The following is a 6263-nucleotide window of genomic DNA, read 5'->3' as shown; positions in this document are numbered from 1 at the left end:
TTTTTTTCAATATATCAATTATTACACGTAAACATTTTTATAATTTAAAAACATGTTTTATATCAATTTATATTTTTAAATGATTAAAAAAAATTACGAATTCATGGTCGATTGATGGTGACACGATTGAAAGGGATGAAACCCTCATGGTTCGTGGCGCCGCCGTTCGGGAAAGTGTTCAACTGTCTAGGATTTCCACCCTTGGTTAGAATCACGTCGGGCTTTTCCACAGTTGCTCTGACGATTTAGCGAAAACGTTCTAGGCATTTATTGGTACATTCATTCAGCACGAGAGGGAGTATGCTATTATAAAACTGCAAATTATTATTGCTTTAACTTTATAAACAATATAGAGCAAATTAATAATTGTTTCTCTTATAATATATAAAAGCATTCACGAAATTTTAAGTTTTACTTAAGTTTATAATTTAAGTTTATCAAGTTACAATTATAAGTCATTATATAATTAATAATTACGTTAATACTTTTTTTTATAATAGTTATAACTCATAAATACTAAACATCTTTTTTCTATAACGAGGAAAATAGTAAATTTAATATGTATTGAAAGAAAGAAAAGATAAAATTATATTAAGAGCTATTATATTAAGTATGTTCTTTTATAAATAATACCATTTCGCGAATAAGGATATATTTTTTTAATAGAAAGGAAAATAGCTTTTGAGAGTTTCGCGGAAATCTAAAACTACAAAGTATTGTAGAGACATTCAGTTCAGTCAAGAGCCCCTTTGCAATACGAATCAACTTGCTTCAGGCTTCTCGAGAGGGAAAGTCGAATGGAAAATTATTTACGGCTTATTCATACCGTAAGCGAAGCTTAGAGAAGAGGCTCGCACGTTAAAAGTTCTCGCAATATATCGCGGAGCCCTTATTGTCTATGCAAATCCTTACCTCAACTCTGTTAAAAATACCCCTTGTATCCGATGGCCCAACCTCTCTCCAGCGAACTTACCCATTGCTCTCTACTCCCTTTACTCGAGAAGGATATAAGGGGAAGAAAAAAGACCGAATGCACAAAAAAAAGACAGGAAACGAAGACTTTCTTACCAACCTACACGGCGGCTCCAATCTTATTTTTCCGCAAGGCGCCGCCTCTTAATTTATCTGAATTTAAATTTAACGAGAAATACCCTCCTGTACGCTCTGAAAAATCGGTAGCAAGTTGCCGCGACGGTTGCTTCGGGGTAACCGGTAGCATCTGCGCCAGAAAACTCCGACAAAGCTTCAGGGCTCAAGGTCAGGAAGTAGTTAAGCTATAGTTTCATGGTTTAAATATCGTCGGGATTTTAGCGTTGGAGGATCAATTTCTTAAGTAGATATAAAGTGACTTATTGCTCAGGGTTAATAAAGCCGAATGTTCGCATTTTTATGACGACCATTATCGTAAAGTCTTAGATCTGCTGTAACATTTTTATGCGTAATCCACTTCTTTGATGAATCTATACGTATTTCGTTTTTATAACATGAAAATTAAAAATCGAAGTCATGAATTATTTACAAAAAGTATTCATATCTTTTAAATAGCCAAGTTTTTAATTTTAATATTATTTGGCGACTTAAAGTATCAAAATTGTGGAAACTGGAAGGCTCAGGCATAGCTTAGTAACTGAGACTATTTCGAGACCGTAAACTTCGAATATATCTCAGAGATTTTAAAGTCACATTGCACTCGCTGGAAGAAACTCAGCTTAGATATAGTATGCAAAGTACGATGCATAATGTTTTAAAGAAATACAGGATATTAATGAAATACTCTTTCACAGTTATTATAAATAATTTGTATACAATTGTGTAAAATTCAATAATTATTTCATAAAACACGCTGTGTAGAAATAAACAATAATAATTAAAACGGACTCTCAATCTTTAAAATACAAAAAAGCCAACAAACAACAAGGCTAATGAGAATCGAATTTTGTAGATTAAAAATGATTACATATTGAATGATGTTTTCTCTATATAGATTGTTTCACCTCTCTTTGGAGAGTCTTTCTCAGCAACGCAGATACAAATACCATCGAATAGCTCAAAACGTTATAAATACACATGAATACAAAAAAATTTTTATAACAATCGCGCATATTCACATTTTTGATTGATTACAGAAACCTTACGTTATAATACCTCGAGATTGTTTAACATAAATCGTTATTAGTTACGTCACCGATTATTATTACATTGAGAGGATAAAATTCTGTCGCGCTAAAATTGGATGATGTGCAACGTATAACTCGTATAACTAATTAAACACTTTCACAGACGTCACGCGAAGTGTAACGGGCACGTAAATCCACCTTCGTGATCTTTAATTTAGTCTTCGGACGAACTTTCGACGTGATCATCATTGACATGTCGAGTGCCGACGAGAGTGATGAAGTACATGGTTAAAGGACGAAGGCTCGGTTATTACGTAACTATAAGTCAAGTATTCCATTAATCAAGTTAGACACGACTTCGTAGCCAACTAGTTAGCGAGACGACATTTAAGGTGAACGTGCGCTGATGGAAAATGGTGAAAGCGAGAGAGAGTTATTTAGACTTTATGTAGCGAGGGCCGAATTTGTACGATACACGAAATGGAACAGCACTTACGAAGTCACGTATATTTGCTCACTTTTTGCCACGGTTTTCGCGTTCTACATAAAAATAAGTACCAACTTAACTTGCAGAATTTATTAATTTGAAAATAATAATCAGTATAATACACACATACAGAGAGAGAGAGAGAGAGAGAGAGAGAGAGCGCTAGCGAATTATATTAAAATTAAATTTATAATTATGTATATATTTATATCTAATCATTATTTCGAAAGATGATTATTCCAGTAGATTTATAGATGTTTTTATTTTATATACGGTTCTATGATATGAGAAAATTGTTTTTCTGAGTTTTGTTAGATCTCAGAAATAATGGTATTCTTAGTCATTATTCTTTGCAATCGATTTTTTATTTCGTAGAAGTACTCTTGCATTCGAGCGAATATCACAAGTACGTTCTATATATAAATATATACGTACCAACATTGTGTACACTGTATTTCGTCGTTATGTGGAGACACAACGAACGAAGCTCGTTCGTAAACTGTGAGACAATAAACCTGGAGAAAATTCTTGTTGAACGATGTCATCTTCTACGCAAGACAGTGTGTTCGTGCATTCAAAATGTGTTATTGGTACATTTACCTCTGTATTGTCTATCGCGTGGCATTGTTATTTCTATCAAAGGAATGTGCCTTGCAAAGGAAAATGGTGAGAATGCGTAAGATAAAAATAGTGAGAATTATTTATATTTATTATAAAGGAGGAAACAGAGACAGAGGGGAGAGAGAAAGAGAGATAATCATTAACGTAATATAGCTTTGTCATAAGCCAAACCCGATTACATCAAATCAGGACACGATAAAGCGTCCACTTAATTATCATAACGAGCTATACGCCCATATGTCAATATGCTATTTATAATTAACGCGTTCAACGTTAATTTTAATGTATGCCTCCCATTTATTCCCGTTAAATATTGGACAAATGTAATATAACATGCGTCATTATGTTATATTAAATTAACTACATTGTAAAAATTATATTTACGATAAAGTCAGTATAAGACTAGGTTTTTTAAAAAAACTAGATTCTATTTGAAAAACAACAGTGGTATTTAATAAAAAAAGTATATGTATAATTAATAAAAGTATATGTATGACAAAGATATATGTAAAGTGTTACAAATGGGATTGTGTTACACGTAAGTAACATTCTGCGATGAATATAGTAAGACACTACTGGTGCACGCTATTCCGCATCGCCTCCTCGAATTTCGTTTGACTTCCGATAAAGCTAAAGGTACTTCGCTTCAAGGGAAAATCCTTATTTGTTCGGCATTTTACTTAATGGGGGAGCTCTATCTTTTTCTTTCAGTAGGGATTTTCCGAAGCTGGAGCTTATGGAAAAGTGCGCGACGTGCCAAGGTTTGTAGTGTTGAGACATCTTTGAAAATTAAGCGAACATTGAATGAAGCTTTTAAATATAAAATACTTAATTTCTCTCTCTCTCTCTCTCTCTCTCTCTCTCTCTCTCTCTCTCTCCCTTTCTCCCTCTCTCCTCGCTCTTTTCTCTCTTTTTTCTTCAATTTTTCAAAAAATATATAATTATTACATCATTTGAATAATGAATCATGTGATTGAAAATATTAATAAAATTATAGCTAAAATATTAATTTGCAATAATCATATACAATTAGCACATAAATAATATTTAAGCTTGGGAAATTCGGAGCTTAAAATAAATTATAGAAAATATAATGATACATGTGACACAGTATGCTTATTATTATAGATTTCAATCAATAATTTAGATACATTAATCAATGTACATTAGTTTATTTCAACATTCATTTTTTAATCTTGAAATGCGTTAGAAAAGATAAATCATGTTCCAATATCCAAGATCTAAAATACATTTATATATATTTTTAATATCATATCTATGATGGACAGCGATGTTCAAGACACCCGCCGTAAGCCAAATGTGCCGATGTTCTCCGTAGGGAGCGATATCGAAAAACAATTGCCGGTGATAAATAAGGAAAATTGATTCAGCCGAAAGGGGAGAGCTGCCGCCTGTGTTTTCGATCCTCCCTTTCGCCGGAACGTATATCCTATCGCATCCAACGGTATCGAGGCCCATACAATATTTACGCTTTCCGTGGCAAACGCATAAATATTTCAAGAAGAGAGCAGCCCTTTGCCCTGGGCACCTATCGTGCACCCTCCCCCGTACTCAGGTGATCGCGTATGCTACCAGTATTCAATAATATTGATTTGAATACAGAATAAGGAACGTGACAACTTTATGTCATTTTTTTATGCAGCTTAAAATGTTAAATGGTTGTTTACTAATGTAGTCATTTGATTAATCTTTTATAAGCGTCCTTTGAGTATTGACAGAACACTTGTATTGAAATGAAATATACAAAGAATCGGTTTTATACAGATCATTTAGAATCTTTAAAATTAACTTATGTATCTAGTAGGGGAGACCGGGGCTGGTTGTCGTACGGAGTTGATTGTCAAAATGCTTATAACTCAAACAAGACACGCCAGAAAAATCTCTTTTTTTGACTATAGATAGCTGATATAATATTAATTTGTTGTGTAAAATGGTTTTTACCACAAGCATTGTATATATTATTTATAGCGATTTTTGAGAAAATGAAGTCGATGAGTAAATTTTTATAATCACTTAATTTGTTGTCTGACAAGTCTTTGGCATTATTAATCGTAATATCCCTGTATTCATAGAAAATGACACATCTTAGAAGATCTTTGCTATACAATTAAGTAATCATTATTCTGACTAAGTTTGTGAATACAATCTCTTTTATTAAAAATGGCTATGTGGGGTAGATTGACCAAAATGAGACGAGATTAGGTGACAATTAATTTTAATATCTTTAGAGAACACATTTTCAGAGAATATACTTACAAATATATTATATTTCATATAGATATATATTTTTTCATTTTTTATATAGAAACTATGGTACAAAAACAAATTACGTATTTTATGATTAAAATAACTATTTTATTTGTATTAATACTATAATTACTATTATTTCTCAAAATATAGAACTGATATTAAAATAAAAATTGTGTTTTTTATATGTGTTGTCCATAACAAATATGCTACTGCCAATCGTAGAACGTGTGACAATCAACCTAGAACACGGGGTTAATTGTCATATTTTCGCAGCATCATTTAAAATTAAATAAGTTATTTTTATGATATGATGAATTCACGGGTAATATTTTTTTTAATACCTAAAGGATGTAGGTATATTGTAACGTATACAATATTTCAAAATCAGACATCCACTTTTTTCTAAAAATTAATAATCAAAAACTGTGACAATCGGACCCGGTCTCTCCTACGTACACACAGATCATTATTCATTATTTCATTATTAAATAACCATTCAATCTTTGTTGCGACGAGGCGGTATTTTGTATAAAATGTTTTGGTAAATGTTCCCCTTTACACAGTCAGCCTCAAATGACTTCTAAGTGACCTTGACCTTGATCCTCAAGAAGGTCAAGGTCATTGACCGTTCCCGTCGCTCGTTATTCGTTGAAAAGTTATGAACGAAATAATTTTTTATATATTGTAATGTTATGTGGACCTCTACTGATGGGAAGAGTGCGGGAGGGGAGTCCGTAGGGCCCCATGTGTGTGTGTGTGTGTGTGTG

Source organism: Trachymyrmex cornetzi, unplaced genomic scaffold (assembly GCF_001594075.2).
Source record: "Trachymyrmex cornetzi isolate Tcor2-1 unplaced genomic scaffold, Tcor1.1 scaffold9, whole genome shotgun sequence".
NCBI lineage: Eukaryota > Metazoa > Arthropoda > Insecta > Hymenoptera > Formicidae > Trachymyrmex > Trachymyrmex cornetzi.
Note: the sequence above shows the minus strand (reverse complement) of the source record.